This window comes from Ambystoma mexicanum, chromosome 12 (genome assembly GCF_040938575.1).
Source record: "Ambystoma mexicanum isolate Mex_15411 chromosome 12, UKY_AmexF1_1, whole genome shotgun sequence".
Classification (NCBI taxonomy): domain Eukaryota; kingdom Metazoa; phylum Chordata; class Amphibia; order Caudata; family Ambystomatidae; genus Ambystoma; species Ambystoma mexicanum.
Genome location: NC_090936.1, coordinates 781,180,589 through 781,203,553, shown reverse-complemented (window position 1 = coordinate 781,203,553; position 22,965 = coordinate 781,180,589).

The following is a 22,965-nucleotide window of genomic DNA, read 5'->3' as shown; positions in this document are numbered from 1 at the left end:
AATGGGGGTGTCCTGAGGACGCTGTCCGTATTGTTCGCTGGCAAGTTTTGAGAATGCGGTGTCCTGAAATGTTCGTAAATAAAGAAAATGGGGGTGTCCTGCGGACGGTGTCCGTATTGTTTGCTTGCAAGTTGAAAATGTTCTAAGAGTACTCGCGGTGTTCTGAAATATTCGTAAATAAATAAAATGGGGCTGTCCTGAGAACGGTATGCCTGTGTATTTTGTTCGTAGATAAGTTGATAGTGTTCTAAGAACACTCGCGGTGGCCTGAAATGTTCGTAAATAAACACAATGGGGGTGTCCTGAGGATGCTGTCTGTATTGTTCGCTGGCAAGTTTTGAGAACGCGGTGTCCTGAAATGTTCGTAAATAAAGAAAATGGGGGTGTCCTGAGGACGCTGTCCGTATTGTTTGCTTGAAGTTGAAAGTGTTCTAAGAGTACTCGCGGTGTTCTGAAATATTCGTAAATAAATAAAATAGGGGTGACCTGAGAACGGTATGCCTGTGTGTTTTGTTCGTAGATAAGTTGATAGTGTTCTAAGAACACTCGCGGTGTCCTGAAATTTTCGTAAATAAACAAAATGGGGGTGTCCTGAGGACGCTTTCCGTATTGTTTGCATGCAAGTTGAAAGTGTTCTAAGAGTACTCGCGGTGTTCTGAAATATTCGTAAATAAATAAAATGGGGGTGTCCTGAGAACGGTATGCCTGTGTGTTTTGTTCGTAGATAAGTTGATAGTGTTCTAAGAACACTCGCGGTGTCCTGAAATGTTCGTAAATAAACAAGATGGGGGTGCCCTGAGGACGCTGTCCGTATTGTCCGCTGGCAAGTTTTGAGAACGGGGTGTCCTGAAATGTTCGTGAATAAAATCGGGGTGTCCTGAGAATGGTATGCCTGTCCGTTCTGTTCGTAGATAAGTTGATAGTGTTCTAAGAACACTCGCGGTATCCTGAAATGTTTGTAAATAAACAAAATGGGGGTGTCCTGAGGACGCTGTCCGTATTGTTCGCTGGCAAGTTGAAAGTGTTTTAAGAACACTCATGGTGTCCTGAAATGTTCATAAATAAACAAAATGGGGGTTTCCTGAGGATGCTGTCCGTATTGTTCGCTGGCAAGTTGAAAGTGTTCTAAGAGTACTTGCTGTGTTCTGAAATGTTCGTAAATAAACAAAATGGGGGTGTCCTGAGGACACTTTTCGTATTGTTCGCTGGCAAGCTGATAGTGTTCTAAGAACACTGGTGGTGTCCTGAAATGTTCGTAAATAAACAAAATGGGGGGGTCTTGAGGACGCTGTCCGTATTGTTCGCTCGCAAATTGAAAGTGTACTAAGAACACTCGTGGTGTCTGGTAAATGTTCGTAAATAAACAAAATGGGGGTGCCCTGAGTACGCTTTCTGTATTGTTCGCTTGCAAGCTGAAAGTGTTCTAAGAATACTCGCGGTGTCCTGAAATGTCTGTAAATAAACGTAAAGGGTGTGTCCTGAGGACGCTGTCTGTATTGTTCGCTGGCAAGTTTTGAGAACGCGGTGTCCTGAAATGTTCGTAAATAAAGAAAATGGGGGTGTCCTGAGGACACTGTCCGTATTGTTCACTGGCAAGTTGAAAGTGTTCTAAGAACACTCGCGGTGTCCTGAAATGTTTGTAAATAAACAAAATGGGGGTGTCCTGAGGACGCTGTCCGTATTGTTCGCTGGCAAGTTTTGAGAATGCAGTGTCCTGAAACGTTCGTAAATAAAGAAAATGGGGGTGTCCTGAGGACGGTGTCCGTATTGTTTGCTTGCAAGTTGAAAATATTCTAAGAGTACTCGCGGTGTTCTGAAATATTCGTAAATAAATAAAATGGGGGTGTCCTGAGAACGGTATGCCTGTGTATTTTGTTCGTAGATAAGTTGTTAGTGTTCTAAGAACACTCGCGGTGGCCTGTAATGTTCGTAAATAAACACAATGGGGGTGTCCTGAGGATGCTGTCTGTATTGTTCGCTGGCAAGTTTTGAGAACGCGGTGTCCTGAAATGTTCGTAAATAAAGAAAATGGGGGTGTCCTGAGGACGCTGCCCGTATTGTTTGCTTGAAGTTGAAAGTGTTCTAAGAGTACTCGCGGTGTTCTGAAATATTCGTAAATAAATAAAATGGGGGTGACCTGAGAACGGTATGCCTGTGTGTTTTTTTCGTAGATAAGTTGATAGTGTTCTAAGAACACTCGCGGTGTCCTGAAATGTTCGTAAATAAACAAAATGGGGGTGTCCTGAGGACGCTGTCCGTATTGTTTGCTTGCAAGTTGAAAGTGTTCTAAGAGTACTCGCGGTGTTCTGAAATATTCGTAAATAAATAAAATTTGGGTGTCCTGAGAACGGTATGCCTGTGTGTTTTGTTCGTAGATAAGTTGATAGTGTTCTAAGAACACTCGCGGTGTCCTGAAATGTTCGTAAATAAACAAAATGGGGGTGTCCTGAGGACGCTGTCCGTATTGTTCGCTGGCAAGTTTTGAGAACGCGGTGTCCTGAAATGTTCGTAAATAAAGAAAATGGGGGTGTCCTGAGGACGCTGTCCGTATTGTTTGCTTGCAAGTTGAAAGTGTTCTAAGAGTACTCGCGGTGTTCTGAAATATTCGTAAATAAATAAAATGGGGGTGTCCTGAGAACGGTATGCCTTTGTGTTTTGTTCGTAGATAAGTTGATAGTGTTCAAAGAACACTTTCGGTGTCCTGAAATGTTCGTAAATAAACAAAATGGGTGTGTCCTCAGGACCCTGTCCGTATTGTTTGCTTGCAAGTTGAAAGTGTTCTAAGAGTACTCGCGGTGTTCTGAAATATTCGTAAATAAGTAAAATGGGGGTGTCCTGAGAACGGTATGCCTGTGTGTTTTGTTCGTAGATAAGTTGATAGTGTTCTAAGAACACTCGCGGTGTCCTGAAATTTTCGTAAATAAACAAAATGGGGGTGTCCTGAGGACGCTTTCCGTATTGTTTGCATGCAAGTTGAAAGTGTTCTAAGAGTACTCGCGGTGTTCTGAAATATTCGTAAATAAATAAAATGGGGGTGTCCTGAGAACGGTATGCCTGTGTGTTTTGTTCGTAGATAAGTTGATAGTGTTCTAAGAACACTCGCGGTGTCCTGAAATGTTCGTAAATAAACAAGATGGGGGTGCCCTGAGGACGCTGTCCGTATTGTCCGCTGGCAAGTTTTGAGAACGCGGTGTCCTGAAATGTTCGTGAATAAAATCGGGGTGTCCTGAGAATGGTATGCCTGTCCGTTCTGTTCGTAGATAAGTTGATAGTGTTCTAAGAACACTCGCGGTATCCTGAAATGTTTGTAAATAAACAAAATGGGGTGTCCTGAGGACGCTGTCCGTATTGTTCGCTGGCAAGTTGAAAGTGTTTTAAGAACACTCATGGTGTCCTGAAATGTTCATAAATAAACAAAATGGGGGTTTCCTGAGGATGCTGTCCGTATTGTTCGCTGGCAAGTTGAAAGTGTTCTAAGAGTACTTGCTGTGTTCTGAAATGTTCGTAAATAAACAAAATGGGGGTGTCCTGAGGACACTTTTCGTATTGTTCGCTGGCAAGCTGATAGTGTTCTAAGAACACTGGTGGTGTCCTGAAATGTTCGTAAATAAACAAAATGGGGGGGTCTTGAGGACGCTGTCCGTATTGTTCGCTCGCAAATTGAAAGTGTACTAAGAACACTATTGGTGTCTGGTAAATGTTCGTAAATAAACAAAATGGGGGTGCCCTGAGTACGCTTTCTGTATTGTTCGCTTGCAAGCTGAAAGTGTTCTAAGAATACTCGCGGTGTCCTGAAATGTCTGTAAATAAACGTAAAGGGTGTGTCCTGAGGACGCTGTCTGTATTGTTCGCTGGCAAGTTTTGAGAACGCGGTGTCCTGAAATGTTCGTAAATAAAGAAAATGGGGGTGTCCTGAGGACACTGTCCGTATTGTTCACTGGCAAGTTGAAAGTGTTCTAAGAACACTCGCGGTGTCCTGAAATGTTTGTAAATAAACAAAATGGGGGTGTCCTGAGGACGCTGTCCGTATTGTTCGCTGGCAAGTTTTGAGAATGCAGTGTCCTGAAACGTTCGTAAATAAAGAAAATGGGGGTGTCCTGAGGACGGTGTCCGTATTGTTTGCTTGCAAGTTGAAAATATTCTAAGAGTACTCGCGGTGTTCTGAAATATTCGTAAATAAATAAAATGGGGGTGTCCTGAGAACGGTATGCCTGTGTATTTTGTTCGTAGATAAGTTGATAGTGTTCTAAGAACACTCGCGGTGGCCTGTAATGTTCGTAAATAAACACAATGGGGGTGTCCTGAGGATGCTGTCTGTATTGTTCGCTGGCAAGTTTTGAGAACGCGGTGTCCTGAAATGTTCGTAAATAAAGAAAATGGGGGTGTCCTGAGGACGCTGCCCGTATTGTTTGCTTGAAGTTGAAAGTGTTCTAAGAGTACTCGCGGTGTTCTGAAATATTCGTAAATAAATAAAATGGGGGTGACCTGAGAACGGTATGCCTGTGTGTTTTGTTCGTAGATAAGTTGATAGTGTTCTAAGAACACTCGCGGTGTCCTGAAATGTTCGTAAATAAACAAAATGGGGGTGTCCTGAGGACGCTGTCCGTATTGTTTGCTTGCAAGTTGAAAGTGTTCTAAGAGTACTCGCGGTGTTCTGAAATATTCGTAAATAAATAAAATTTGGGTGTCCTGAGAACGGTATGCCTGTGTGTTTTGTACGTAGATAAGTTGATAGTGTTCTAAGAACACTCGCGGTGTCCTGAAATGTTCGTAAATAAACAAAATGGGGGTGTCCTGAGGACGCTGTCCGTATTGTTCGCTGGCAAGTTTTGAGAACGCGGTGTCCTGAAATGTTCGTAAATAAAGAAAATGGGGGTGTCCTGAGGACGCTGTCCGTATTGTTTGCTTGCAAGTTGAAAGTGTTCTAAGAGTACTCGCGGTGTTCTGAAATATTCGTAAATAAATAAAATGGGGGTGTCCTGAGAACGGTATGCCTGTGTGTTTTGTTCGTAGATGAGTTGATAGTGTTCAAAGAACACTTTCGGTGTCCTGAAATGTTCGTAAATAAACAAAATGGGTGTGTCCTCAGGACGCTGTCCGTATTGTTTGCTTGCAAGTTGAAAGTGTTCTAAGAGTACTCGCGGTGTTCTGAAATATTCGTAAATAAGTAAAATGGGGGTGTCCTGAGAACGGTATGCCTGTGTGTTTTGTTCGTAGATAAGTTGATAGTGTTCTAAGAACACTCGCGGTGTCCTGAAATGTTCGTAAATAAACAAGATGGGGGTGCCCTGAGGACGAATTCCGTATTGTTCGCTGGCAAGTTTTGAGAACGCGGTGTCCTGAAATGTTCGTGAATAAAATCGGGGTGTCCTGAGAATGGTATGCCTGTCCGTTCTGTTCGTAGATAAGTTGATAGTGTTCTAAGAACACTTGCGGTATCCTGAAATGTTTGTAAATAAACAAAATGGGGGTTTCCTGAGGATGCTGTCCGTATTGTTCGCTGGCAAGTTGAAAGTGTTCTAAGAGTACTTGCGGTGTTCTGAAATGTTCGTAAATAAACAAAATGGGGGTGTCCTGAAGACACTGTTCGTATTGTTCGCTGGCAAGCTGATAGTGTTCTAAGAACACTGGTGGTGTCCTGAAATGTTCGTAAATAAACAAAATAGGGTGGTCCTGAGGACGCTGTCCATATTGTTCGCTCGCAATTGAAAGTGTACTAAGAACACTCGTGGTGTCTCCTAAATGTTCGTAAATAAACAAAATGGGGGTGTCCTGAGGACGCTGTCCATATTGTTCGCTGGCAAGTTGAAAGTGTTCTAAGAACACTCATTATGTCCGTGGACATTAAAAGTTCCCACAAGGCATAGTTAAAATGTTTGACTTTATGGCCATGCACCCAAGACTCTGTGCCCTGGCCACTACCAACGCAGCATATCACACTCATAGTGGCTTATAACTTTTGGAACCAAAAACAAATTTATAAGGAACAAAGTTATAAGCCACTATGGGTGTGATATGTTGCGATGGTTGTACTTATTATAATATACATACTGTTTGGTTTAGTAACTGGAGTTTATGTATTTATTGTTCATTTCTGTGATAAAAGAAAAGATCATGTTAGTATTGGTATTTTGTAATGATTTATAACATTGAATAATCAACATTATTTTTTAACCCTCATATTTGGTATATTACAAACCAGTGTACTGTGCAATTTGCTCAGTTTCTGTGTTTGTTGCTAAAATCATTGGGTCTGTGGGAGAAAAAAAAATCCATGTTGGATTAAATAGATCCTTCGCTGGCAAGTTTTGAGAATGCGGTGTCCTGAAATGTTCGTAAATAAAATCAGGGTGTCCTGAGAATGGTATGCCTGTCCGTTCTGTTCGTAGATAAGTTGATAGTGTTCTAAGAACACTCGCGGTCTCCTGAAATGTTTGTAAATAAACAAAATGGGGGTCTCCTGAGGACGCTGTCCGTATTGTTCGCTGGCAAGTTGAAAGTGTTCTAAGAACACTTGCGGTGTCCTGAAATGTTCGTAAATAAACAAAATGGGGGTGTCCTGAGGACGCTGTCCGTATTGTTCGCTGGCAAGTTGAAAGTGTTCTAAGAACACTTGCAGTGTCCTGAAATGTTCGTAAATAAACAAAATGGGAGTATCCTGAGGACGCTGTCCGTATTGTTCGCTGGCAAGTTGAAAGTGTTCTAAGAACACTCGCGGTGTCCTGAAATGTTTGTAAATAAACAAAATGGGGGTGTCCTGAGGACACTGTCCGTATTGTTCGCTGGCAAGTTGAAAGTGTTCTAAGAACACTCGCTGTGTCCTGAAATGTTCGTAAATAAACAAAATGGGGGTGTCCTAAGGACGCTCTCTGTATTGTTCGCTGGTAAGTTGAAAGTGTTCTAAGAACACTCGCAGTGTCCTGAAACGTTCATAAATAAACAAAATGGGAGTATACTGAGGACGCTGTCCGTATTGTTCGCTGGCAAGTTGAAAGTGTTCTAAGAATACTCGCGGCGTTCTGAAATGTTCGTAAATAAACAAAATGGGGGTGTCCTGAGGATGCTGTCCGTATTGTTCGCTGGCAAGTTTTGAGAACGCGGTGTCCTGAAATGTTCGTAAATAAAATGGGGGTGTCCTGAGAATGGTATGCCTGTCCGTTTTGTTCGTAGATAAGTTGATAGTGTTCTAAGAACACTCGCGGTGTCCTGAAATGTTCGTAAATAAACAAAATGGGGCTGTCCTGAGGACGCTTTCCATATTGTTCACTGGTAAGTTGAAAGTGTTCTAAGAACACTTGCGGTGTCCTGAAATGTTCATAAATAAACAAAATGGGGTGTCCTGAGGACGCTGTCTGTATTGTTCGCTGGCAAATTGAAAGTGTTCTAAGAGTACTCGCGGCATTCTGAAATGTTCGTAAATAAACAAAATGGGGGTGTCCTGAGGACGCTGTCCGTATTGTTCGTTGGCAAGTTTTGAGAACGCGGTGTCCTGAAATGTTCGTAAATAAATAAAATGGGGGTGTCCTGAGAACGGTATGCCTGTCCGTTCTGTTCGTAGATAAGTTGATAGTGTTCTAAGAACACTCGCGGTATCCTGAAATGTTCGTAAATAAACAAAACGGGGGTGTCCTGAGGACACTGTCCATATTGTTCGCTGGCAAAAGTGTTCTAAGAACACTCGCGGTGTCATGAAATGTTTGTAAATAAACAAAATGGGGGTGTCCTGAGGACACTGTCCGTATTGTTTGCTGGCAAGTTGAAAGTGTTCTAAGAGTACTCGCGGTGTTCTGAAATGTTCGTAAATAAATAAAATGGGGGTGTCCTGAGAACGGTATGCCTGTGTGTCTTGATCGTAGATAAGTTGATAGTGTTCTAAGAACACTCGCGGTATCCTGAAATGTTCGTAAATAAACATAATGGGGGTGTCCTGAAGACACTGTCCGTATTGTTCACTGGCAAGTTGAAAGTGTTCTAAGAACACTCGTGGTGTCCTGAAATGTTCGTAAATAAACAAAATGGGGGTGTCCTGAGGACGCTGTCTGTATTGTTCGCTGGCAAGTTTTGAGAACGCGGTGTCCTGAAATGTTCGTAAATAAAGAAAATGGGGGTGTCCTGAGGACACTGTCCGTATTGTTCACTGGCAAGTTGAAAGTGTTCTAAGAACACTCGCGGTGTCCTGAAATGTTTGTAAATAAACAAAATGGGGGTGTCCTGAGGACGCTGTCCGTATTGTTTGCTGGCAAGTTTTGAGAATGCGGTGTCCTGAAATGTTCGTAAATAAAGAAAATGGGGGTGTCCTGAGGACGGTGTCCGTATTGTTTGCTTGCAAGTTGAAAATGTTCTAAGAGTACTCGCGGTGTTATGAAATATTCGTAAATAAATAAAATGGGGGTGTCCTGAGAACGGTATGCCTGTGTATTTTGTTCGTAGATAAGTTGATAGTGTTCTAAGAACACTCGCGGTATCCTGAAATGTTTGTAAATAAACAAAATGGGGGTGTCCTGAGGACGCTGTACGTATTGTTCGCTGGCAAGTTGAAAGTGTTCTAAGAACACTCGCAGTGTCCTGAAATGTTCGTAAATAAACAAAATGGCGGTGTCCTGAGGACGCTGTCCGTATTGTTCGCTGGCAAGTTGAAAGTGTTCTAAGAACACTTGCAGTGTCCTGAAATGTTCGTAAATAAACAAAATGGGGGTGTCCTGAGTACGCTTTCTGTATTGTTCGCTTGCAAGCTGAAAGTGTTCTAAGAATACTCGCGGTGTCCTGAAATGTCTGTAAATAAACGTAAAGGGTGTGTCCTGAGGACGCTGTCCGTGTTGTTCGCAAGCAAGCTGAAACTGTTCTAAGAACACTTTCGGTGTTCTGAAATGTCCGTAAATAAACAAAATGGGGGTGTCCTGAGGACGCTGTCCGTATTGTTCGCTGGCAAGTTGAAAGTGTTATAAGAACACTCATTATGTCCGTGGACATTAAAAGTTCCCATAAGGCATAGTTAAAATGTTTGACTTTATGGCCATGCACCCAAGACTCTGTGCCCTGGCCACAACCAACGCAGCATATCACACTCATAGTGGCTTATAACTTTTGGAACCAAAAACAAATTTATAAGGAACAAAGTTATAAGCCACTATGGGTGTGATATGTTGCTATGGTTGTACTTATTATAATATACATACTGTTTGGTTTAGTAACTGGAGTACATGTATTTATTGTTCATTTCTGTGATAAAAGAAAAGATCATGTTAGTATTGGTATTTTGTAATGATTTATAACATTGAATAATCAACATTATTTTTTAACCCTCATATTTGGTATATTACAAACCAGTGTACTGTGCAATTTGCTCAGTTTCTGTGTTTGTTGCTAAAATCATTGGGTCTGTGGGAGAAAAAAAAATCCATGTTGGATTAAATAGATCGTTCGCTGGCAAGTTTTGAGAATGCGGTGTCCTGAAATGTTCGTAAATAAAATCAGGGTGTCCTGAGAATGGTATGCCTGTCCGTTCTGTTCGTAGATAAGTTGATAGTGTTCTAAGAACACTCGCGGTATCCTGAAATGTTTGTAAATAAACAAAATGGGGCTGTCCTGAGGACGCTGTCCTTATTGTTCGCTGGAAAGTTGAAAGTGTTCTAAGAACACTTGCGGTGTCCTGAAATGTTCGTAAATAAACAAAATGGGGGTGTCCTGAGGACGCTGTCCGTATTGTTCGCTGGCAAGTTGAAAGTGTTCTAAGAACACTTGCAGTGTCCTGAAATGTTCGTAAATAAACAAAATGGGAGTATCCTGAGGACGCTGTCCGTATTGTTCGCTGGCAAGTTGAAAGTGTTCTAAGAACACTCGCGGTGTCCTGAAATGTTTGTAAATAAACAAAATGGGGGTGTCCTGAGGACGCTGTCCGTATTGTTCACTGGCAAGTTGAAAGTGTTTAAAGAACACTCGCTGTGTCCTGAAATGTTCGTAAATAAACAAAATGGGGGTGTCCTAAGGACGCTCTCTGTATTGTTCGCTGGTAAGTTGAAAGTGTTCTAAGAACACTCGCAGTGTCCTGAAACGTTCATAAATAAACAAAATGGGAGTATACTGAGGACGCTGTCCGTATTGTTCGCTGGCAAGTTGAAAGTGTTCTAAGAATACTCGCGGCGTTCTGAAATGTTCGTAAATAAACAAAATGGGGGTGTCCTGAGGATGCTGTCCGTATTGTTCGCTGGCAAGTTTTGAGAACGCGGTGTCCTGAAATGTTCGTAAATAAAATGGGGGTGTCCTGAGAATGGTATGCCTTCCGTTTTGTTCGTAGATAAGTTGATAGTGTTCTAAGAACACTCGCGGTGTCCTGAAATGTTCGTAAATAAACAAAATGGGGCTGTCCTGAGGACGCTTTCCATATTGTTCACTGGTAAGTTGAAAGTGTTCTAAGAACACTTGCGGTGTCCTGAAATGTTGATAAATAAACAAAATTGGGTGTCCTGAGGACGCTGTCTGTATTGTTCGCTGGCAAATTGAAAGTGTTCTAAGAGTACTCGCGGCATTCTGAAATGTTCGTAAATAAACAAAATGGGGGAGTCCTGAGGACGCTGTCCGTATTGTTCGTTGGCAAGTTTTGAGAACGTGGTGTCCTGAAATGTTCGTAAATAAATAAAATGGGGGTGTCCTGAGAACGGTATGCCTGTCCGTTTTGTTCGTAGATAAGTTGATAGTGTTCTAAGAACACTCGCGGTGTCATGAAATGTTCGTAAATAAACAAAATGGGGGTGTCCTGAGGACGCTGTCCGTATTGTTCGCTGGCAATTTGAAAGTGTTCTAAGAACACTTGCGGTGTCCTGAAATGTTCGTAAATAAACAAAATGGGGGTGTCCTGAGGACGCTGTCCGTATTGTTCGCTGGCAAGTTGAAAGTGTTCTAAGAACACTTGCAGTGTCCTGAAATGTTTGTAAATAAACAAAATGGGAGTATCCTGAGGATGCTGTCCGTATTGTTCGCTGGCAAGTTGAAAGTCTTCTAAGAACACTCGCGGTGTCCTGAAATGTTTGTAAATAAACAAAATGGGGGTGTCCTGAGGACGCTGTCCATATTGTTCACTGGCAAGTTGAAAGTGTTTAAAGAACACTCGCTGTGTCCTGAAATGTTCGTAAATAAACAAAATGGGGGTGTCCTAAGGACGCTCTCTGTATTGTTCGCTGGTAAGTGGAAAGTGTTCTAAGAACACTCGCAGTGTCCTGAAACGTTCATAAATAAACAAAATGGGAGTATACTGAGGACGCTGTCCGTATTGTTCTCTGGCAAGTTGAAAGTGTTCTAAGAATACTCGCGGCGTTCTGAAATGTTCGTAAATAAACAAAATGGGGGTGTCCTGAGGATGCTGTCCGTATTGTTCGCTGGCAAGTTTTGAGAACGCGGTGTCCTGAAATGTTCGTAAATAAAATGGGGGTGTTCTGAGAATGGTATGCCTGTCCGTTTTGTTCGTAGATAAGTTGATAGTGTTCTAAGAACACTCGCGGTGTCCTGAAATGTTCGTAAATAAACAAAATGGGGCTGTCCTGAGGACGCTTTCCATATTGTTCACTGGTAAGTTGAAAGTGTTCTAAGAACACTTTCGGTGTCCTGAAATGTTCATAAATAAACAAAATGGGGTGTCCTGAGGACGCTGTCTGTATTGTTCGCTGGCAAATTGAAAGTGTTCTAAGAGTACTCGCGGCATTCTGAGATGTTCGTAAATAAACAAAATGGGGGTGTCCTGAGGACGCTGTCCGTATTGTTCGTTGGCAAGTTTTGAGAACGCGGTGTCCTGAAATGTTCGTAAATAAATAAAATGGGGGTGTCCTGAGAACGGTATGCCTGTCCGTTCTGTTCGTAGATAAGTTGATAGTGTTTTAAGAACACTCGCGGTATCCTGAAATGTTCGTAAATAAACAAAATGGGGGTGTCCTGAGGACACTGTCCGTATTGTTCGCTGGCAAAAGTGTTCTAAGAACACTCGCGGTGTCATGAAATGTTCGTAAATAAACAAAATGGGGGTGTCCTGAGGACGCTGTCCGTATTGTTTGCTGGCAAGTTGAAAGTGTTCTAAGAGTACTCGCGGTGTTCTGAAATGTTCGTAAATAAATAAAATGGGGGTGTCCTGAGAACGGTATGCCTGTGTGTCTTGTTCGTAGATAAGTTGATAGTGTTCTAAGAACACTTGCGGTATCCTGAAATGTTCGTAAATAAACATAATGGGGGTGTCCTGAAGACACTGTCCGTATTGTTCACTGGCAAGTTGAAAGTGTTCTAAGAACACTCGTGGTGTCCTGAAATGTTCGTAAATAAACAAAATGGGGGTGTCCTGAGGACGCTGTCTGTATTGTTCGCTGGCAAGTTTTGAGAACGCGGTGTCCTGAAATGTTCGTAAATAAAGAAAATGGGGGTGTCCTGAGGACACTGTCCGTATTGTTCACTGGCAAGTTGAAAGTGTTCTAAGAACACTCGCGGTGTCCTGAAATGTTTGTAAATAAACAAAATGGGGGTGTCCTGAGGACGCTGTCCGTATTGTTTGCTGGCAAGTTTTGAGAATGCGGTGTCCTGAAATGTTCGTAAATAAAGAAAATGGGGGTGTCCTGAGGACGGTGTCCGTATTGTTTGCTTGCAAGTTGAAAATGTTCTAAGAGTACTCGCGGTGTTATGAAATATTCGTAAATAAATAAAATGGGGGTGTCCTGAGAACGGTATGCCTGTGTATTTTGTTCGTAGATAAGTTGATAGTGTTCTAAGAACACTCGCGGTATCCTGAAATGTTTGTAAATAAACAAAATGGGGGTGTCCTGAGGACGCTGTACGTATTGTTCGCTGGCAAGTTGAAAGTGTTCTAAGAACACTCGCAGTGTCCTGAAATGTTCGTAAATAAACAAAATGGCGGTGTCCTGAGGACGCTGTCCGTATTGTTCGCTGGCAAGTTGAAAGTGTTCTAAGAACACTTGCAGTGTCCTGAAATGTTCGTAAATAAACAAAATGGGGGTGTCCTGAGTACGCTTTCTGTATTGTTCGCTTGCAAGCTGAAAGTGTTCTAAGAATACTCGCGGTGTCCTGAAATGTCTGTAAATAAACGTAAAGGGTGTGTCCTGAGGACGCTGTCCGTGTTGTTCGCAAGCAAGCTGAAACTGTTCTAAGAACACTTTCGGTGTTCTGAAATGTCCGTAAATAAACAAAATGGGGGTGTCCTGAGGACGCTGTCCGTATTGTTCGCTGGCAAGTTGAAAGTGTTATAAGAACACTCATTATGTCCGTGGACATTAAAAGTTCCCATAAGGCATAGTTAAAATGTTTGACTTTATGGCCATGCACCCAAGACTCTGTGCCCTGGCCACAACCAACGCAGCATATCACACTCATAGTGGCTTATAACTTTTGGAACCAAAAACAAATTTATAAGGAACAAAGTTATAAGCCACTATGGGTGTGATATGTTGCTATGGTTGTACTTATTATAATATACATACTGTTTGGTTTAGTAACTGGAGTACATGTATTTATTGTTCATTTCTGTGATAAAAGAAAAGATCATGTTAGTATTGGTATTTTGTAATGATTTATAACATTGAATAATCAACATTATTTTTTAACCCTCATATTTGGTATATTACAAACCAGTGTACTGTGCAATTTGCTCAGTTTCTGTGTTTGTTGCTAAAATCATTGGGTCTGTGGGAGAAAAAAAAATCCATGTTGGATTAAATAGATCGTTCGCTGGCAAGTTTTGAGAATGCGGTGTCCTGAAATGTTCGTAAATAAAATCAGGGTGTCCTGAGAATGGTATGCCTGTCCGTTCTGTTCGTAGATAAGTTGATAGTGTTCTAAGAACACTCGCGGTGTCATGAAATGTTCGTAAATAAACAAAATGGGGGTGTCCTGAGGACGCTGTCCGTATTGTTCGTTGGCAAGTTTTGAGAACGCGGTGTCCTGAAATGTTCGTAAATAAATAAAATGGGGGTGTCCTGAGAACGGTATGCCTGTCCGTTCTGTTCGTAGATAAGTTGATAGTGTTTTAAGAACACTCGCAGTATCCTGAAATGTTCGTAAATAAACAAAATGGGGGTGTCCTGAGGACACTGTCCGTATTGTTCGCTGGCAAAAGTGTTCTAAGAACACTCGCGGTGTCATGAAATGTTCGTAAATAAACAAAATGGGGGTGTCCTGAGGACGCTGTCCGTATTGTTTGCTGGCAAGTTGAAAGTGTTCTAAGAGTACTCGCAGTGTTCTGAAATGTTCGTAAATAAATAAAATGGGGGTGTCCTGAGAACGGTATGCCTGTGTGTCTTGTTCGTAGATAAGTTGATAGTGTTCTAAGAACACTTGCGGTATCCTGAAATGTTCGTAAATAAACAAAATGGGGGCGTCCTGAAGACACTGTCCGTATTGTTCACTGGCAAGTTGAAAGTGTTCTAAGAACACTCGCGGTGTCCTGAAATGTTCGTAAATAAACAAAATGGGGGTGTCCTGAGGACGCTGTCTGTATTGTTCGCTGGCAAGTTTTGAGAACGCTGTGTCCTGAAATGTTCGTAAATAAAGAAAATGGGGGTGTCCTGAGGACACTGTCCGTATTGTTCACTGGCAAGTTGAAAGTGTTCTAAGAACACTCGCGGTGTCCTGAAATGTTTGTAAATAAACAAAATGGGGGTATCCTGAGGACGCTGTCCGTATTGTTCGCTGGCAAGTTTTGAGAATGCAGTGTCCTGAAATGTTCGTAAATAAAGAAAATGGGGGTGTCCTGAGGACGGTGTCCGTATTGTTTGCTTGCAAGTTGAAAATGTTCTAAGAGTACTCGCGGTGTTCTGAAATATTCGTAAAGAAATAAAATGGGGGTGTCCTGAGAACTGTATGCCTGTGTATTTTGTTCGTAGATAAGTTGATAGTGTTCTAAGAACACTCGCGGTATCCTGAAATGTTCGTAAATAAACACAATGGGTGTGTCCTGAGGATGCTGTCTGTATTGTTCGCTGGCAAGTTTTGAGAACGCGGTGTCCTGAAATGTTCGTAAATAAAGAAAATGGGGGTGTCCTGAGGACGCTGTCAGTATTGTTTGCTTGAAGTTGAAAGTGTTCTAAGAGTACTCGCGGTGTTCTGAAATATTCGTAAATAAATAAAATTGGGGTGACCTGAGAACGGTATGCCTGTGTGTTTTGTTCGTAGATAAGTTGATAGTGTTCTAAGAACACTCGCGGTGTCCTGAAATGTTCGTAAATAAACAAAATGGGGGTGTCCTGAGGACGCTTTCCGTATTGTTTGCATGCAAGTTGAAAGTGTTCGAAGAGTACTCGCGGTGTTCTGAAATATTCGTAAATAAATAAAATGGGGGTGTCCTGAGAACGGTATGCCTGTGTGTTTTGTTCGTAGATAAGTTGATAGTGTTCTAAGAACACTCGCGGTGTCCTGAAATGTTTGTAAATAAACAAGATGGGGGTGCCCTGAGGACGCTGTCTGTATTGTCCGCTGGCAAGTTTTGAGAACGCGGTGTCCTGAAATGTTCGTGAATAAAATCGGGGTGTCCTGAGAATGGTATGCCTGTCCGTTCTGTTCGTAGATAAGTTGATAGTGTTCTAAGAACACTCACGGTATCCTGAAATGTTTGTAAATAAACAAAATGGGGGTGTCCTGAGGACGCTGTCCGTATTGTTCGCTGGCAAGTTGAAAGTGTTTTAAGAACACTCATGGTGTCCTGAAATGTTCATAAATAAACAAAATGGGTGTTTCCTGAGGATGCTGTCCGTATTGTTCGCTGGCAAGTTGAAAGTGTTCTAAGAATACTTGCGGTGTTCTGAAATGTTCGTAAATAAACAAAATGGGGGTGTCCTGAGGACACTGTTCGTATTGTTCGCTGGCAAGCTGATAGTGTTCTAAGAACACTGGTGGTGTCCTGAAATGTTTGTAAATAAACAAAATGGGGGGGTCTTGAGGACGCTGTCCGTATTGTTCGCTCGCAAATTGAAAGTGTACTAAGAACACTTGTGGTGTCTGCTAAATGTTCGTAAATAAACAAAATGGGGGTGCCCTGAGTACGCTTTCTGTATTGTTCGCTTGCAAGCTGAAAGTGTTCTAAGAATACTCGCGGTGTCCTGAAATGTCTGTAAATAAACGTAAAGGGTGTGTCCTGAGGACGCTGTCTGTATTGTTCGCTGGCAAGTTTTGAGAACGCGGTGTCCTGAAATGTTCGTAAATAAAGAAAATGGGGGTGTCCTGAGGACACTGTCCGTATTGTTCACTGGCAAGTTGAAAGTGTTCTAAGAACACTCGCGGTGTCCTGAAATGTTTGCAAATAAACAAAATGGGGGTGTCCTGAGGACGCTGTCCGTATTGTTCGCTGACAAGTTTTGAGAATGCGGTGTCCTGAAATGTTCGTAAATAAAGAAAATGGGGGTGTCCTGAGGACGGTGTCCGTATTGTTTGCTTGCAAGTTGAAAATGTTCTAAGAGTACTCGCGGTGTTCTGAAATATTCGTAAATAAATAAAATGGGGGTGTCCTGAGAACGGTGTGCCTGTGTATTTTGTTCGTAGATAAGTTGATAGTGTTCTAAGAACACTCGCGGTGGCCTGAAATGTTTGTAAATAAACACAATGGGGGTGTCCTGAGGATGCTGTCTGTATTGTTCGCTGGCAAGTTTTGAGAACGCGGTGTCCTGAAATGTTCGTAAATAAAGAAAATGGGGGTGTCCTGAGGACGCTGTCGTATTGTTTGCTTGAAGTTGAAAGTGTTCTAAGAGTACTCGCGGTGTTCTGAAATATTCGTAAATAAATAAAATGGGGGTGACCTGAGAACGGTATGCCTGTGTGTTTTGTTCGTAGATAAGTTGATAATGTTCTAAGAACATTCGCGGTGTCCTGAAATGTTCGTAAATAAACAAAATGGGGGTGTCCTGAGGACGCTTTCCGTATTGTTTGCATGCAAGTTGAAAGTGTTCTAAGAGTACTCGCGGTGTTCTGAAACATTCGTAAATAAATAAAATGGGGGTGTCCTGAGAACGGTATGCCTGTGTGTTTTGTTCGTAGATAAGTTGATAGTGTTCTAAGAACACTCGCGGTGTCCTGAAATGTTTGTAAATAAACAAGATGGGGGTGCCCTGAGGACGCTGTCCGTATTGTCGGCTGGCAAGTTTTGAGAACGCGGTGTCCTGAAATGTTCGTAAATAAAATTGGGGTGTCCTGAGAATGGTATGCCTGTCCGTTCTGTTCGTAGATAAGTTGATAGTGTTCTAAGAACACTCGCGGTATCCTGAAATGTTTGTAAATAAACAAAATGGGGGTGTCCTGAGGACGCTGTCCGTATTGTTCGCTGGCAAGTTGAAAGTGTTTTAAGAACACTCATGGTGTTCTGAAATGTTCATAAATAAACAAAATGGGGGTTTCCTGAGAATGCTGTCCGTATTGTTCGCTGGCAAGTTGAAAGTGTTCTAAGAGTTCTTGCGGTGTTCTGAAATGTTCGTAAATAAACAAAATGGGGGTGTCCTGAGTACACTGTTCGTATTGTTCGCTGGCAAGCTGATAGTGTTCTAAGAACACTGGTGGTGTCCTGAAATGTTCGTAAATAAACAATATGGGGGGGTCTTGAGGACGCTGTCCGTATTGTTCGCTCGCAAATTGAAAGTGTACTAAGAACACTCGTGGTGTCTGCTAAATGTTCGTAAATAAACAAAATGGGGGTGCCCTGAGTACGCTTTCTGCATTGTTCGCTTGCAAGCTGAAAGTGTTCTAAGAATACTCGCGGTGTCCTGAAATGTCTGTAAATAAACATAAAGGGTGTGCCCTGAGGACGCTGTCCGTGTTGTTCGCAAGCAAGCTGAAACTGTTCTAAGAACACTTGCGGTGTTCTGAAATGTCCGTAAATAAACAAAATGGGGGTGTCCTGAGGACGCTGTCCGTATTGTTCGCTGGCAAGTTGAAAGTGTTCTAAGAACACTCATTATGTCTGTGGACATTAAAAGTTCCCATAAGGCATAGTTAAAATGTTTGACTTTATGGCCATGCACCCAAGACTCTGTGCCCTGGCCACAACCACCGCAGCATATCACACTCATAGTGGCTTATAACTTTGGGAACCAAAAACAAATTTATAAGGAACAAAGTTATAAGCCACTATGGGTGTGATATGTTGCGATGGTTGTACTTATTATAATATACATACTGTTTGGTTTAGTAACTGGAGTACATGTATTTATTGTTCATTTCTGTGATAAAAGAAAAGATCATGTTAGTATTGGTATTTTGTAATGATTATAACATTGAATAATCAACATTATTTTTTAACCCTCATATTTGGTATATTACAAACCAGTGTACTGTGCAATTTGCTCAGTTTCTGTGTTTGTTGCTAAAATCATTGGGTCTGTGGGAGAAAAAAAAATCCATGTTGGATTAAAAAAATCGTTCGCTGGCAAGTTTTGAGAATGCGGTGTCCTGAAATGTTCGTAAATAAAATCAGGGTGTCCTGAGAATGGTATGCCTGTCCGTTCTGTTCGTAGATAAGTTGATAGTGTTCTAAGAACACTCGCGGTATCCTGAAATGTTTTTAAATAAACAAAATGGGGGTGTCCTGAGGACGCTGTCCGTATTGTTCGCTGGCAAGTTGAAAGTGTTCTAAGAACACTCGCGGTGTCCTGAAATGTTCGTAAATAAACAAAAATGGGGGTGTCCTGAGGACGCTGTCCGTATTGTTCGCTGGCAAGTTGAAAGTGTTCTAAGAACACTCGCGGTGTCCTGAAATGTTTGTAAATAAACAAAATGGGGGTGTCCGGAGGACGCTCTCCGTATTGTTCACTGGCAAGTTGAAAGTGTTCTAAGAACACTCGCGGTGTCCTGAAATGTTCGTAAATAAACAAAATGGGGGTGTCCAGAGGACGCTCTCTGTATTGTTCGCTGGTAAGTTGAAAGTGTTCTAAGAACACTCGCAGTGTCCTGAAACGTTCATAAATAAACAAAATGGGAGTATACTGAGGACGCTGTCCGTATTGTTCGCTGGCAAGTTGAAAGTGTTCTAAGAATACTCGCGGCGTTCTGAAATGTTCGTAAATAAACAAAATGTGGGTGTCCTGAGGACGCTGTCCGTATTGTTCGCTGGCAAATTTTGAGAACGCGGTGTCCTGAAATGTTCGTAAATAAAATGGGGGTGTCCTGAGAACGGTATGCCTGTCCTTTTTGTTCTTAGATAAGTTGATAGTGTTCTAAGAACACTCGCGGTGTCCTGAAATGTTCGTAAATAAACAAAATGGGGGTGTCCTGAGGACGCTTTCCATATTGTTCACTGGTAAGTTGAAATACTTCTAAGAACACTTGCGGTGTCCTGAAATGTTCATAAATAAACAAAATGGGGTGTCCTGAGGACGCTGTCTGTATTGTTCGCTGGCAAGTTGAAAGTGTTCTAAGAGTACTCGCGGCATTCTGAAATGTTCATAAATAAACAAAATGGGGGTGTCCTGAGGACGCTGTCCGTATTGTTCGCTGGCAAGTTTTGAGAACGCGGTGGCCTGAAATGTTCGTAAATAAATAAAATGGGGGTGTCCTGAGAACGGTATGCCTGTCCGTTCTGTTCGTAGATAAGTTGATAGTGTTCTAAGAACACTTGCGGTATCCTGAAATGTTCGTAAATAGACAAAATGGGGGTGTCCTGAGGACACTGTCCGTATTGTTCGCTGGCAAGTTGAAAGTGTTCTAAGAACACTCGCGGTGTCATGAAATGTTCGTAAATAAACAAAATGGGGGTGTCCTGAGGACGCTGTCCGTATTGTTTGCTGGCAAGTTGAAAGTGTTCTAAGAGTACTCGCGGTGTTCTGAAATGTTCGTAAATAAATAAAATGGGGGTGTCCTGAGAACCGTAGGCCTGTGGGTTTTGTTCGTAGATAAGTTGATAGTGTTCTAAGAACACTCGCGGTGTCCTGAAATGTTCGTAAATAAACAAAAATGGGGGTGTCCTGAGGACGCTGTCCGTATTGTTCGCTGGCAAGTTGAAAGTGTTCTAAGAACAGTTGCAGTGTCCTGAAATGTTCGTAAATAAACAAAACGGGAGTATCCTGAGGACGCTGTCCGTATTGTTTGCTGGCAAGTTGAAAGTGTTCTAAGAACACTCGCGGTGTCCTGAAATGTTTGTAAATAAACAAAATGGGGGTGTCCGGAGGACGCTGTCCGCATTGTTCACTGGCAAGTTGAAAGTGTTCTAAGAACACTCGCAGTGTCCTGAAATGTTCGTAAATAAACAAAATGGGGGTGTCCTGAGGACGCTCTCTGTATTGTTCGCTGGTAAGTTGATAGTGTTCTAAGAACACTTGCGGTATCCTGAAATGTTCGTAAATAGACAAAATGGGGGTGTCCTGAGGACACTGTCCGTATTGTTCGCTGGCAAGTTGAAAGTGTTCTAAGAGTACTCGCGGTGTTCTGAAATGTTCGTAAATAAATAAAATGGGGGTGTCCTGAGAACCGTAGGCCTGTGGGTTTTGTTCGTAGATAAGTTGATAGTGTTCTAAGAACACTCGCGGTGTCCTGAAATGTTCGTAAATAAACAAAAATGGGGGTGTCCTGAGGACGCTGTCCGTATTGTTCGCTGGCAAGTTGAAAGTGTTCTAAGAACAGTTGCAGTGTCCTGAAATGTTCGTAAATAAACAAAACGGGAGTATCCTGAGGAGGCTGTCCGTATTGTTTGCTGGCAAGTTGAAAGTGTTCTAAGAACACTCGCGGTGTCCTGAAATGTTTGTAAATAAACAAAATGGGGGTGTCCGGAGGACGCTGTCCGCATTGTTCACTGGCAAGTTGAAAGTGTTCTAAGAACACTCGCAGTGTCCTGAAATGTTCGTAAATAAACAAAATGGGGGTGTCCTGAGGACGCTCTCTGTATTGTTCGCTGGTAAGTTGAAAGTGTTCTAAGAACACTCGCAGTGTCCTGAAACGTTCATAAATAAACAAAATGGGAGTATACTGAGGACGCTGTCCGTATTGTTCGCTGGCAAGTTGAAAGTGTTCTAAGAATACTCGCGGCGTTCTGAAATGTTCGTAAATAAACAAAATGGGGGTGTCCTGAGGTCGCTGTCCGTATTGTTCGCTGGCAAGTTTTGAGAACGCGGTGTCCTGGAATGTTCGTAAATAAATTGGGGGTGTCCTGAGAACGGTATGCCTGTCCTTTTTGTTCGTAGATAAGTTGATAGTGTTCTAAGAACACTCGCGGTGTCCTGAAATGTTCGTAAATAGGCAAAATGGGGGTGTCCTGAGGACACTGTCCGTATTGTTCGCTGGCAAGTTGAAAGTGTTCTAAGAACACTCGCGGTGTCATGAAATGTTCGTAAATAAACAAAATGGGGGTGTCCTGAGGACGCTGTCCGTATTGTTTGCTGGCAAGTTGAAAGTGTTCTAAGAGTACTCGCGGTGTTCTGAAATGTTCGTAAATAAATAAAATGGGGGTGTCCTGAGAACCGTAGGCCTGTGTGTTTTGTTCGTAGATAAGTTGATAGTGTTCTAAGAACACTCGCGGTATCCTGAAATGTTCGTAAATAAACAAAATGGGGGTGTCCTGAAGACACTGTCCGTATTGTTCACTGGCAAGTTGAAAGTGTTCTAAGAACACTCGCGGCGTCCTGAAATGTTCGTAAATAAACAAAATGGGGGTGTCCTGAGGACGCTGTCTGTATTGTTCGCTGGCAAGTTTTGAGAACGCGGTGTCCTGAAATGTTCGTAAATAAAGAAAATGGGGGTCTCCTGAGGACGCTGTCCATATTGTTTGCTTGCAAGTTGAAAGTGTTCTAAGAGTACTCGCGGTGTTCTGAAATGTTCGTAAATAAATAAAATGGGGGTGTCCTGAGAACGGTATGCCTGTGTGTTTTGTTCGTAGATAAGTTGATAGTGTTCTAAGAACACTTGCGGTGTCCTGAAATGTTCGTAAATAAACAAAATGGGGGTGTCCTGAGGACGCTGTCCGTATTGTTCGCTGGCAAGTTTTGAGAACGCGGTGTCCTGAAATGTTCGTAAATAAAATCGGGGTGTCCTGAGAATGGTATGCCTGTCTGTTCTGTTCGTAGATAAGTTGATAGTGTTCTAAGAACACTCGCGGTATCCTGAAATGTTTGTAAATAAACAAAATGGGGGTGTCCTGAGGACGCTGTCCGTATTGTTCGCTGGCAAGTTGAAAGTGTTCTAAGAATACTCGCGGTGTCCTGAAATGTCTGTAAATAAACGTAAAGGGTGTGTCCTGAGGACGCTGTCCGTATTGTTCGCAAGCAAGCTGAAACTGTTCTAAGAACAATTGCGGTGTTCTGAAATGTCCGTAAATAAACAAAATGTGGGTGTCCTGAGGACGTTGTCCGTATTGTTCGCTGGCAAGTTGAAAGTGTTCTAAGAACACTCAATATGTCCGTGGACATTAAGGGGCCGATTCATGGAACAAACGTGCGCCGAAAATCTTCGCGCAAGCAGGCGCAAGCGGAAAAAAACAGGCACACGCGCACGCGTGCGATTCATGGAAGTCCCTGCGCGTGTTTACCTTGGGATGTGCGCCGAACCCGTGCATGGCGCACACGTCACTGCAACATCCCGAAAGACGTGCGCGACGCGCACAGTGAAAGCGCACAACCTCGGCGCATACACTAGAAAGTGGGCGGAACACGGGGCGTAACGCGCGGAATGGGGAACAACTCGCGAAAACAAGGGCGTAACTGGGGATGTACTGCAGGGAAGCAGACGGAACGCCCACACGCACCCGAACCACACGTATTCATGGAATCGAATAGGGCAAAGCCACGCACAGCGAAAGACACGCGCAAGCCGATACACGTTCGCCACACGAAGGCAGGCGGTAGCGTCCCTGCGCATTACAAAAGTGGCAACATACAGCAATTGTGCGAGCGGTGCACGTGTATTTCGGGGTTGCGCGGGAAGTTACACACGCGATTGAGCGGGGTACGTGTATTCCGGGGGTTCGTGGGAAGTCACACACGCGATCTGGCCTGGGGGAGTGGGCTACGTGTA